The sequence below is a fragment of the Echinops telfairi genome, unplaced genomic scaffold (assembly GCF_000313985.2).
Source record: "Echinops telfairi isolate 266 unplaced genomic scaffold, ASM31398v2 ScPeMD7_2;HRSCAF=8, whole genome shotgun sequence".
Classification (NCBI taxonomy): Eukaryota; Metazoa; Chordata; class Mammalia; order Afrosoricida; family Tenrecidae; genus Echinops; species Echinops telfairi.
In genome coordinates this window covers 20,552,775-20,565,600 of record NW_022103898.1, presented here as the reverse complement: position 1 = coordinate 20,565,600, position 12,826 = coordinate 20,552,775, and positions in this window count along the sequence as shown.

The window sequence follows — 12,826 nt, the reverse complement described above, 5'->3', positions numbered from 1 at the left end:
GACAGACAACAGAAAAGTGGGTGGAGACATCGGACAGTGTAAGATGTGACAAAATAATAATTTATAAATTATCAAGGGCTCATGAGGGAGAGGGGAGCAGGGAGGGAGGGGAAAATGAGGACCTGATGCCGGGGGCTTAAGTGGAGAGAAAAAGTTTTGTGAACGATGAGGGCAATGAAAGTACAAATATGCTTTACACCATTGATGTGTGTATGGATTGTGATAAGAGTTGTCTGAGACCCTAATAAGACGATTAAAAAAAAGCAAAGTGACACTGAGACAACTGTTTCTTTACAGGAGATAAAATAAAATTAGACCCCATGCCGCACCACTCCAGACAATAAAGCTGAGATGCATGAGCATTCAACATAAACACCCAAACAAACTTGAATCCAGATGTAACATGACCAGTGATGGGAAGGCAATCAGTTCTCTTCTTTAGTAGCTCACTAACACTGCCCCTGCATTTCATTTGGTTGTTTGGGCCCCGTGTCTGGCATTAATGGTGGAAGGTTAGTATATTAGGGTCTGGGGGGGAACTGATGGTGTTGTTTTTATGATGTTGAGATGGTGAAAAGGTCTTCCTAAGCAAGACAGAAAACTCTGAAGCTGTAATGCGAGAGACGGCTGGTAGGACCATGTCAGGTTCTAGAAAAGAAAAGTCAACTAGAACAATTAAAAGATGATGCACCACACACCGTCCAAACATTTGACCACGGAGGAATCATTACTAAATTTAACTAAATAACTTACCATGCAGCCACTTTAAGGAATCTTAAGCAGTACTTTAAAAAATGAAGTAGCCTTATATGTAAAACATTTCCTGGGAAGTAGAGCTAAATGTCAAAAATAAAGGGCAGAGCTCAATGGATAGATGGGGGATGCACGGACTAGCGCATGGAGTGAGTCTTAGTTCCTCAGTGCCGCCACAAGGAAAACAAATATCACATGCAGGTGACTTTAAAGAACAAGAATTATTTTCTGACAGTTCTAAAGGCGGAAAGTCTACATTACGGCCTTGGCTGTTCCGATTCCTTCTGTGGGCTGCTCTGCCTATGAGCTTCTATTGTCTGCTGGCCCTCTTGGCTTGTAGCCTTTCCCTCATGGGGTCATTTCCCTTTGTGTGTGTGTGTGTGTGTGTGTGTCTGTTCCAATCTTTTGAGAAGGCAACAATCATTTGCTCGCCCTTTTGACTCACTTCAAATTTGTGCAAGTTTCTAATCTTTTCTGTTTTCTTTTTGATTGAGGTTTTTCTCTGTTTTATTTTGTTATTGGATTTGGTTTTTGTGTTTGTCTTGTATGTTTTTCTGTATATGAACTCCAGGACAGGTACATCTACACAGATAATAACCGGATCAATCGTTTCTTAGGGTTAGGGTTGGAGAGGCTGCCAGGAAATGCTAAACTAATAATACTGAGCACAAGAAAGAAGAAAACGTTCCAACAGTGGGAAATGGTGATGACGGCACAACTCGTTTGAACATGATTCAACCATTGGATCATGGGACATGTGAATTGTATGTCAATAAACTGTTGGAAAGGGAGAGGGAATTAGGTTAAAACTGACCCTATGCAGCTCTGATTTCATTAACATAACAAAAGAAAATGCTTCTTTCCAGAGACGGTCATAGATACCATGGGGATGAGGACTTTAACACATATTGAACACAATCCAATCCATACGATTGGTAAATAGGAGAGAGAGAGAGAGAGAGAATAGGTGAGTGAGCAGATCCAATCCATACGATTGGTAAATAGGAGAGAGAGAGAGAGAGATAATAGGTGAGTGAGCAGGCAGATATAGCTAGATGCCATTCATGTCTTGAAAGTATGTGTGAAAATTATTAAACGTCGTAGAAAATGAATGGCATTCACCCATAGTAAACGACTAATGGTGTCCATGCCTCAAAAGGAGAGTCCAGTTGTCTGGTGAGGGATGTCTTTCACTTGTCATTCTATATGTTTTTAAATCGTTCATCGCTTTTACAAAGAGCATATATGTGTGCATTACTTGTATAAGCTATAGAAAGACAAGGGAAAAGTATAACATTTGGAATCAGACAGTGGGGTTGTCATTCCTAACTGGTGTTATTCGCTTTGTGACATAAACTGGGTAATGTGTTTGGTCAAAAGGTGGGCAATCAACCCCCACCTCATAATATAGACCCCTAAGCAGCCCTGATGGCATAGTGGTTACCAACTGGGTTACAGTCCACAAGTTCAGCAGTTCTAAACCACCAGTCTCTCCACAGGAGAAAGACAGGCTTTCCACTCCCATAAATGGTTACACTCTCAGAAACAGTCTACCCTGTCCTACAGGGTCACTATGAGTCAGCATCGACTCAATGGCAGTGAGAAGTAAGATAAAGTCATAAACCGAAACCACTGCCATCAAGTTAATTCCAACTCACAGCAACTGTTTATTGAGCACTTACTGCATACCAAGGAGTCGCAGTGGTTCTGTGGCTACATGCTCAGCTGCTGACTGAAAGTGAATGGTTCAAATCAACCAATTGCTCCTCAGCGCAAAGCTATGGCAATAACTTCCGTGAAGATTACATCTCTGGAGCCCCTCCAGGGCAGTTCTACTCTGTCCTCTAGGGTGCTATGAGTGGGTGGTGGGTTTGTATACTTTCCTGTATACCAGGCTCTGGTCTCCATCATTTATATGCCATCTCGCCTAAAATTGTTATGTGGGTTAACTATTATTTGTATATTTTACATGTAAAGAAAAGTTCGGTAACTTGCCCAAGGTCACACAGTGTCACAAAGGTTAGAAAGCTAGGATGAAACCTGTCTCTTCAGCAATAAAGGCAGATGTTAGTCCCTCTCCCCCACAATTCTTCCCAGGTTCCCCACTCCTGGCTCTTCCCTTTCTCTCTCAGAGGTGTGTGCTCATGCTGGGCTGGGTGATCCTTCCTAAGGAGCCTTAGACCTGCTATAGGAAAGCAGCCAGTCCAGACCCCGAAGAGACCAACCAGGAAGCTCTGACTCAAAGCCGCAGCCCATTGCTCACAGCCAGTGTCTGGACGCTCCTGTCTCTCTGGCTCCCATTTCCTCTGAAACAGATAACACCCGTCTATTTCCTCCCGAAATGCCACAGCATAAACCTAAGAGCAATAAATCCAGACTGAGAGAAATTCCATGTCAAATAGCAGTCGGGGGTGGGGGGGTGGGGTGTTCTGAAAGCTCATACCCAACTAAAGCCAGCTGGGACCTCCACCTTGGAGATGCCCAGCCAAAGAAGGCGGGAGAAGAAGAGAGGAACCAGGAGACGAGGGAGCAGATGCCACAAGCGGAGGGTGAGTAATTAGAACCCTTGGTGACAGGGCTGATGGAGACTGAAGATTGGGAATGACTCAGAGGATATTTTTAATTACTCACAGCAGGGCTCACAATCTGATTCCTCTCTGTGACCCCAAACATTTAGCAAGGTCTAAGATACTTTTAAAGAGTAATTAACGCCTTTTGAGGACTTGCTAGTCTTACTAGGAACTGTTCTAGAAATGTCCGCAAATTATCCTTGGAACAGTTTATGAGATAGAGATAACTCTTATCTCAACTTTCCAGATGAGGAAACTGAGATAAGTTTCCCCAGAGCAGTCTGACCACAGGGCATATACTGTGCACCACCACCCTACCATGCCTCTCCAAAGGCTGCCATTGGGGAAGTTTCTTGTCTTGAAATCAGAGAGGGAGCTGAGCACCAGGTCTGGGCTGATGTAATGCATGTGGTTTAGGATGGAGCTGAAGATGACCTTGAGGATGTCAGGAATAGCCAGAACCCTAGGCAAGAATGATGGACTGCTTAGGGAATGAGTAAGGGTTCAAGCTAATCTTATCTAAATCTAGAAGATTCCAGAGACCCAGTTGGAGTCCGGGTGATGTTTCTCTGGGAAATTACCACTTCCACTTCCAGAGCTTGCTTGTGGTCACCTGGACCTGAAGTCTCTAGTCTAGTCTCTTGGCAGCTGGGCCTTGGCCTCCTTATGCCCCTGTAGGTCAAAGTTCAATTAGGCTTGGTACTTACATGATTGTGCTGAGATTTAAAAGGCTTAATCACACCCCTTTTCTGCGGTGCCCTGTGAAAAACAGATCCAGAACTATCAACATAGAAGGCAAATGGAAGAGAACCTTGCCAGATTTATTCCTGGTATTATCTAACGAGAGAATTTGGCTGGGACACCTGGGTTAAATGCTACCACTCCCTGAGTCCAGACTAGCACTGCCCAATAGATCTCTCTGTGACGATGAAACAGTCTACCTATATCTGTGTTGTCAAACATGGTTGTCACAGGCCACGTGTGGCTGTGAAGCAGTTGAACGTCACTTATGTGATTGAAGAAATGAATGTTAAGTATTTTATTTAACTTTAATCTATTTAAACTTAAATATTATACAGTACAGGTCTACATCTTGGAGCACACCCTTTGAAGAAGAGCTAGCTACCAGAGTTGCAGGAAAAAGATTGACCACTTATGCCCATTGAGTCTGCATTCATCTCCTACTGCTGCTGCAACAAATTAATTATGGTCCTGGAGGTCACAAGTCCCCGGTGGATTTTTCACTGGGATAAAATACAAAATGCTAGCAGGACTGGAGGCTCTGGGGAAGGGTTCACTCCCTTGTCTTTTCCAGCTTCGTTCCTTGCCTTGTGGCTCCTTCCTCCATCTTCAAATCTAGCAGCATAACATTTTCACACCTCTGACTGAGCAGAATCTCTTGCCTCCACCCCGACTTTTAAGGACCTTTGTAATTATATTGGGCAGACTGGCTAATCAGGATAATCTTCCCATCTCAAGATCTTAACTTACATGATCGTTAGGGGGTTTGTGCCAATATGGCTCCCGTAGGAACATGTGGGCAGAGTTTAGCATGTCAACCACGTCACAGCTTGACTGGAGGGTGACGGAGATAAATGGCTCTCCAACACTGGTCTCTTCTTCTTTCTCCCTGGTGATCAGATCAACGCACTGCTGCCTGAGTTAGCTGCTCTGCCTCAACAATGTGCTGCATTACCTGTGGGCTGAGCCAACCCGTGAATTGTGGTGGATTGTGTCACTGTGCCATGCATTGCTACACCTTGAGGCTCCATCAGAATTTGCTTCGCTGTGCTACTGGCCACTTCTATGACTGGACATCTGGTCTACTGCTATTGCAGCCCCACCTTGCCGTGTCTGCTGCCTGAGCGCCAACTCTGCTCATCTTTCCTGTGGGCAGGCTCTGCACCTCCTGCCAGCCACTTCGCTGACTACTTCCTTGGCCTGGGACCAGCGGCCACTGTGAATTGGAAGGACCTTCAGTATATTAATTCTCCCACGAAAGTGTGTTGGGCTGAACCCTCTATATTGTTAAATGGACTAATTAGTTATCGCATTCCCTCTCACTATATAAAGCTAACCTTTTATTTATGGATAGATATAATCATAAGTGTCCTGGTTTTGTTTCTCTAGAAAGCCCTGCCTCACACAACTTACATCTGCAAAGTCCCTTTGCCATGTAAAGTAGGACTTGGACATCTTTGGAGAAGCATCATTCTGCCGACCACCGAGCCCTATACGGGGATAGCAAGAAGTGAAAGAACTTCCAGCAGGGTCTCCAAAGTCTGACGGTGGGCCCTGTTCAAGAGATGTTAACTTCCTGGGGGATTGGAGTCGGACAAGAATTCAGGGCTGGCACACCGAGCAACAGTAGCAGCACCATGGGCCTGGCGCAAGCTATGCAGATATCACCCCCATGGAGTTTTGCAGTGCCCATCATGAGGAGCTATTCATAGGCGTCTGGAAGAATGCCTCACTCCAGCAGATAGGACATCAGGAAAGGAGAAAGGAAACATCTATTCAGTCCCATCTCCCGGTTTGTTCAATTAGGGTGGGCTCTCTATATCCCTTGGGGAAGGGTCGTGAGCAAAAGGTTGGAAGTGAGTTATTTCAAAAGACTCCTAGAACGTGGGGCATGTTTTTGTGGTAGAGGCATAAGAATGGTGGGAAGAAATTTTCCCCAGTGGGTATTCTAGCACCAAATCAAGAAATAATTGATTGAAGTAATGCTTACTCCCCATACCACAACACATACCTAACTTTCCCCACAAATGTTCCACAGACCGGTGCAGCTGGAAGACTGATAAGGCCAAAGGTCCCTTTCTGGCTAAGAGCTCTCTTTACAACTGACCCACAAAAATGTCCTGTGGGGCTGACCTTTCTTGGTGGTAGAAGACTGTATGAAATCAGCATTCTTTACACCACATGCTGCCATAGCTCAGCCAACCAATCCTACCACCAGCCCCACCATCTTCAGAAAGTAGGGAAATTTTCATGTTAGCCACAATTTTCCTCATTACCTAGTACCAGTAAAAAACTGAGCTACACTTACTCAATTCCCCAGACACTGGAAGCACCAACTCCTATCAAATTCCTTCCAAATAGTTCTGGCAGGAGGAAATGCATGTCAGAAGTGCTCATCAATGTCCCCTCCCAACTGCCAGGTACTATTGGCCCCTCTCTTCAGTTCCTGCTCTAATAATGCCATCTGGCTGTCTAAGGCTAGACGGGTGCATCCCATCCTGTCCCTCACCTCTGATTGGGCCCCAGACTTGGCCAGCTCACATCTTCACTCACAATGCATCTCACGTCCGAAGAATCAACCTGAAGGAGGGACCAACATCTCTCACCACCATATGTTGAGCTGCCTTCCTTTCCCAAAGTCTGGCAAAATCTACAGACATGGGTTCCCTAATTTTCCTCCCACATCATGATACCATCACCCGACTCAGTTTGACAGTCGGGGCTTGCACGTTGCTGTGATGCTGGAAGCTATGCCATTAGTATTTCAAATACCAGTAGGGTCACCCATGGTGGACTGGTTTCAGTAAAGCTTCCAGGCAAAAACAGACTAAAAATAAAGGCCATTTATTTCTGAAAGTCAACGAATAAAAAGCTAATGGATCACAATAGCATATCATCTGATGGATTGCAGGAAGATTGAGATAGAATCAAACATACCCATGATCATCGGATAGTCATGAATCAGAGTCAGCTCAACTATGACTAACAGCAACAACTTAGTTTCCACCATGGCCAGGTGAAAGTTGGACATTTAATAACAAAGACAGAAGAAAAATCAATGCATTTGAATTATGATTTTGGAGGAAAAAAGTATTGAAAGTCCTATGGACTGCCAAAGGAACAGACAGATCTGTCTCAGAAGAAGTTCATCTCACATACTTTGGACATGTGATCAGGAGAGACCAGTCACTGGAGAAGGACATCATGTTTGGTACAGTAATGGGCAGTGAAAAGAGGAAGGCTCCAAATGAGTTGGATTGGCACAGTGGCTGCAACAATGGGCTCAACCATACGGACAATTGTGAGGATGGGGCAGGCAGTGTTTCCTTCTCTTGTACATAGGGTTGCTAAGAATGGGAATCAACTCAAACACACCTAACAACAACAACCTTAGACAGTGATGAGCATTAACATGGCATTAAAACACAGAGATGATAGGTGTGTGACTAAAGGTAACTGGAGTTGAATGGTCACAGCATCTTCTCAAGGAAGTATTATTTGAACCAATATCTGAATGACAAGAAGAGGCAACAGAGCTTGTGATGATGGTGTTTTCAGTAAAAGGAAAACTGTGTGAAGAGTCTGAAGCCAGGATCAGCTGGCTTTTTTAGTCTGAAAAACAAGAAGGAGACCAGTGTAACAGGAGATAAGTGAACACGAGAAGAATGCTAGGAGAGGCGGTTACAACCATAGAAAGGTGACAGGTCATCTAGGACCTTATTGACTATGGCAAAGCATCTGAATAATTCTGAGGGTTTGGGGTAGTTAGTTTATTGTGCCAACCTGGCCAATAAACACATGTGGGGTTAATTGAAGGGCCGAGAGATAAATGGCTCCTTGAGCCTCGCCTTTCAAGTTCTCAGGTCTCTTGTTTCTGATGGTCGATCAGTGTGTGGCTGCATTAGCCAGTTCTCTGCTTCAGCTGGCAAGGCTCACTTCCTACAAGACATCCCCGAGGAGAAGCCACATGGACCTACCCCAATGCAGCCCTAGGTGCTATAGCAGCCATGTGGAGACCCCTGCCTGCACTGAGATGCTTACACATTCACTGAGTCGGCTTTCCTCCTGCAGTTGGCATCGTTGCGTGTGCTTTGTGAGATGGAGGAGGACTTTGAGGATTGGTGTCAGACATATAGGTTAATGTTGGACTTGTGGGCTTGGGCAGCACTGGGTTGGGATGCTTTCTTGATGTGCACTTAACCTTTATGTAAAACTCTCTCTTATACATGAGTTTCTGTGGATTTGTTTCTCTAACGCACCCAGACTAACACGGGGCCTTAAGGACTGGATAGATAGGGTGTCGTTACTGAGATGGGGAAGGGAGAAGGGTAAGGATTACGCTTGAGAGGATATGAGACAGAATCAAAAGTTCTGTCCAAAGGAGAGAGTAGGAACTGACCATCAGGTAATGACACTTTGCCCACCCGGTAAGGAAAGCGCTGTGCGCAGCATCACCCATCATCTGTTCCGCGGCTCCTCTGACAGTGACTAACTGGCATTCTAGCGTCAAAACCAGAATGGAATTCATGGAAATGCTAGCAGGTGCAATTCTCACTGGCCTCATTAGCCCCATTTCTTCACTTAAGTCAGCTAACAAATTATATCTGAGACATGAAATCAATCACAACTTAATTGTATGCAGCTCTTCTGCTTAAACATCTCTTTTTAGGTTTTTTTAAAGTTTTGTTAGCCTGTAATTTATGTATCATACAATTAAATCGTTCAGTCATTTTTCAAAGAGTTGTATACTCATCACCACAAACAAGTTTAGAACAGTTTTTCTCTCTTGTACTCACTGTTATTAGCTCCCCATCCCCCCAACCTGCCCTGCCATCCCCCCAAGAAACTGTTAATCCAGTTATTGTCTCTATAGTTTGTCTCTCCTGGATTTTATTTACAGAAAAACATGCAAAAACAATAAAACAGCAGTAACAAAGTAAAGCAGAAGAAAACCTCGATCAAAAAGAAAGCAGAACTATTAAAGACTAAAACAAATTTAAGATGGATGCAAAGGGAAATCAGATGATAAGGTGCTAATTGAACCTATTGCAGGTATAATAATTCACTGCTCTTTTCCTGATAGAAGGAACAGTCACACCCCTAGTCTGCGGTCAGAAGGGGATTCACTGGAAGCTAAATGCACGTGTTGTTCCCCCTTTGCTTTAAAAATCAAAACAGAAACAACTTTAAAATGGGTCAAAAGGGAGATCAGATGATAAGATAGTACATGTTAATCTAGCCACATTTGTCACAATGGACCGTACAATGCTCTCTGTCCGATAACAAGGCTATTCACATTCCTTGAGTCTGGTCAGAGGGGATTCCAGGTGTGGACACTGCAAATGGGTTCTGGGCTTCCACTGTCATCCAGAGCCTTTTGAGGACCAGGTTTTCACAATTGAAGCTCCAATACCATTCCTTCTTTCCGATTTGGATTTCTTCTAATGACTTCCCATCACCCTGAGAAAAAAACAAACAAACCCAAACTCTTTATTTACATGTTAAGGGCGTACTCGCTGTTGTATCTAGCACCTTCCTAAAGTGCAGTGGCAAAATTCTATTGTTGATGCATCTCACACATAAAAAGTCTAAGCAAGTGTTCCTGATCAAAGAGTGATACAGAAATCTAGCCTTCTACCATTCTATGGCTCTGCCATCTTGTTATACATGGCTGCTAAGGTTATCATGTTGAAGACAAACAAGTACAATTGTGCTTGGGAGAGTCCACTAACTAGAACTCAGGCGCCTGGTCATGCCAGACTGCAAGAGAGTCTGGGAAATATAGTCAAGCCAGGTGTCCATGAGGACAAGGAACTTAGTTTGGTGGACTTCTAAGAGGCCCTGGCCTACATGCTGATAAATCCCTCAGGATTTGGCACTTGCTAACGTTTCCAATTTCTTCTCCTACCATTGCCTCTCCCACACTGACCTTTCTCTTTCTTGAATGCCACCAGCCCATCATTCCAAAGCTTCCCCACCTCAGTACCCTCACTCGCAAGTTGTCCCCTTACCTAGCAGGCTCTTCTAAGATTATTCCGTGGCTGACGTCACATTATGCAGACCTTTGCTTGACAAAAATCCTCCTCTGCCCAACGAGGGCCGGGCTTCTGCCATCCTGCCCGTTCCAATCTTTGTTTTCTGGGACTGCTGTCACACAAATGCCACAGTGGGTGCTGTTTAAGAACAGTCCTAGTGGCTAAAGTCCAAATCAGGATCTTGATTGGGTTGATTCCTGTCGTGTCAGCAGTCCCCAGTTCCTTGATTTTGTGGCTTGGAAACGATCCTCACATGGTATCTATCTTCATGAGGGTGGTGGGGGTGGGGGTGGGGGTGTGATCCTTTCTTTATAAATCAGAAATAGTCCGATTTAGAATATACTAACATCAAGTGTGTTCCAATTAAAATAACAGAGACTCTCCAGACCAGGGGTCCTCAAACTTTTTAAACAGGGGGTCAGTTCACTGTGCCTCAGACCTGTTGGAGGGCCAGACAATAGTTTTAAAAAACTATGAACAAATTCCTATGCACAGTGCACATGTCTTAGTTTGAAGTAAAAAACAAAGTGGGGCAAAAACACCCAGCGGGCCGGTTAAATGTCCTCGGCGGGCCACATGTGGCTCAAGGGCCGTAGTTTGAGGACCCCTGATCCAGACTATCTGATTTCCAAATAGGATTATAACCATAGGTCACTGGTTAGGGTTAGGGATCCAACATATATTTTAGGGGGACATCGATTCACCCATAATATCACCCCTTTACTTGACTGCTTTTTTTTTTACATAACACTTTATACTATTCAAAACGATATTATTGATTGGCTCCTTTACTGTTCCTCCTCTCTGTGATGAGACCTGAAACAGGATAATTGCTTGCATGAGACAGGCTAGAGCACTCCATCAAATGAAAAGGAGTGTCCTTGGTCTGAACCCTGCTGCCAATACATATCGATACCCTGGCAAAACTCTGCTGCTTTTTGTTAGATCTGGATCCTGCATCTGGCTCTTCAGTCCTCTAGACTTCAGTCAAATGCCTCCACAGTCTCTCAATCAGCAGCCTGTCATCTGACCTACCGATCTTGGATTTGTCAGCCCCTGCAGCTACCTGAGTCAGGAGAGGCCGCCAGCCTGACATCGGACCCATGGACTTGGAAGTTGCCAGCTTCTTAACCATGAAAGCCATTTCCTTGAGCTAAGTATCTGTAAATATACATAGATAAGCTTCATTAATGTTGCTTCTCTAAAGAACTCAGCTTGAGATACCTCTCAAGTCTCGGTTGCCTCATTAGGAAATTACATCAACTTTACTGAGAAAATTGAAAATAATATTGCTAAGATGACCAAAACTTTGTAGTGTTCAATAAATTGTAGCTGCCTACAATAGTAAGTGTAAACAGGAATAAATTGATATTTTAACATTTTAACTAACATTTCAGAAGATCCTGCTACCTCCCAGCTGTTGACTACCATAGCAGCCTTGTGACAGAGGGATTGCTATCCTTTGGGTTGTACACAGGAATGTTATTACTGTTGTCGGGTATTGTCAAGTTGATTCTAAGTCATAGAAACCCCATACAAATGGATAGGGTTGGCAAGTTTAGAAAATTAAAAAATAAAAGAATACCCAGTTACCTTTAAATTTCAGATTTGAAAAAGAATATCCAGTTGAAATACTATTATTCCTAGGTGGTGCAAACAGTTTGCTAATCTAAAGGCTGGGGGTTTGAGTCAGTGAAACTGAGGAAGAAAAGCCCAGGCAATCTGCTTCCACTCGGATGACAGGTCAGAAAGCATCCTGGAACACAGCTCTACTCTGTCAGCTATAGTGTCACTACAAGTCAAACAGTCTCCATGGCAACCAAGAACAGCATGTCCTACGTTAGACCTTCTTATGCTTAAGAGAGAAAAGGAAAAGGAAGATCCGTGGAGTAACAGCGTTTTAGATTGAAGTGTGCAGTGGGCATCTACCAGGCACTGGGCATAGCCGGGTAAGACAACACTAATAGAACATGATCCTGGCCCTGGGGGAATGCGGCTGCCCTAACTGAGAGAATTATGCGCCAGTCTCCGGAGGGAATTTGGCAATGAATATCAAAGGATTTAAAAATATTCCTACTCTTTGACCTAGAAATTCCACTGCATATGTCTTTCTGATATATCGGCTAATTTCCTAAGTCCTTAAAAAATTTCTTTTTTTCCTGCTTCGTTTTTCTGCAGCACAGGCTATAATTACAAAACATCACTACTTTCATTAAGACAAATAAAAATGAGAGCACATAGATAAATGTCCTGATGGTAATCATTAGGAAAATCTTAGCTCATTCTCGAGTCTTGGAATACAATTGATCATGAGTTGATTTTCCTCTGGTTGTGTTTCTGCTTTTCTTAACATGGCCCATAATTTAAAATCGGTCTATCACCTCGACTTCAATGAATTATAATGCAAGAGGAAACTTTCAGGCATAATTGTAGAAAACCTTAATAAAGTGAGACGTTCCCATGCCTTACTAAATAAAGAGAGTTTGATGTCAGGGTGCCTAGATTCAAGTATTAGCCCTGTCACTTACTGCTGGGTCTTATTTAACCTCCCCGTGACTCAATTTCCTCATCTCTAAATTGGGGATCATAAAAATACTTACCTCATAGGAATATTATGAGGAGTAAATAACATTTGACATGTACAGACCTTGGAATAATGCCTGGACACAGTGGTCCCCGTAGAAATATTAGCTATTTCAATTAATACACAGCTTCAATCCCAATTAC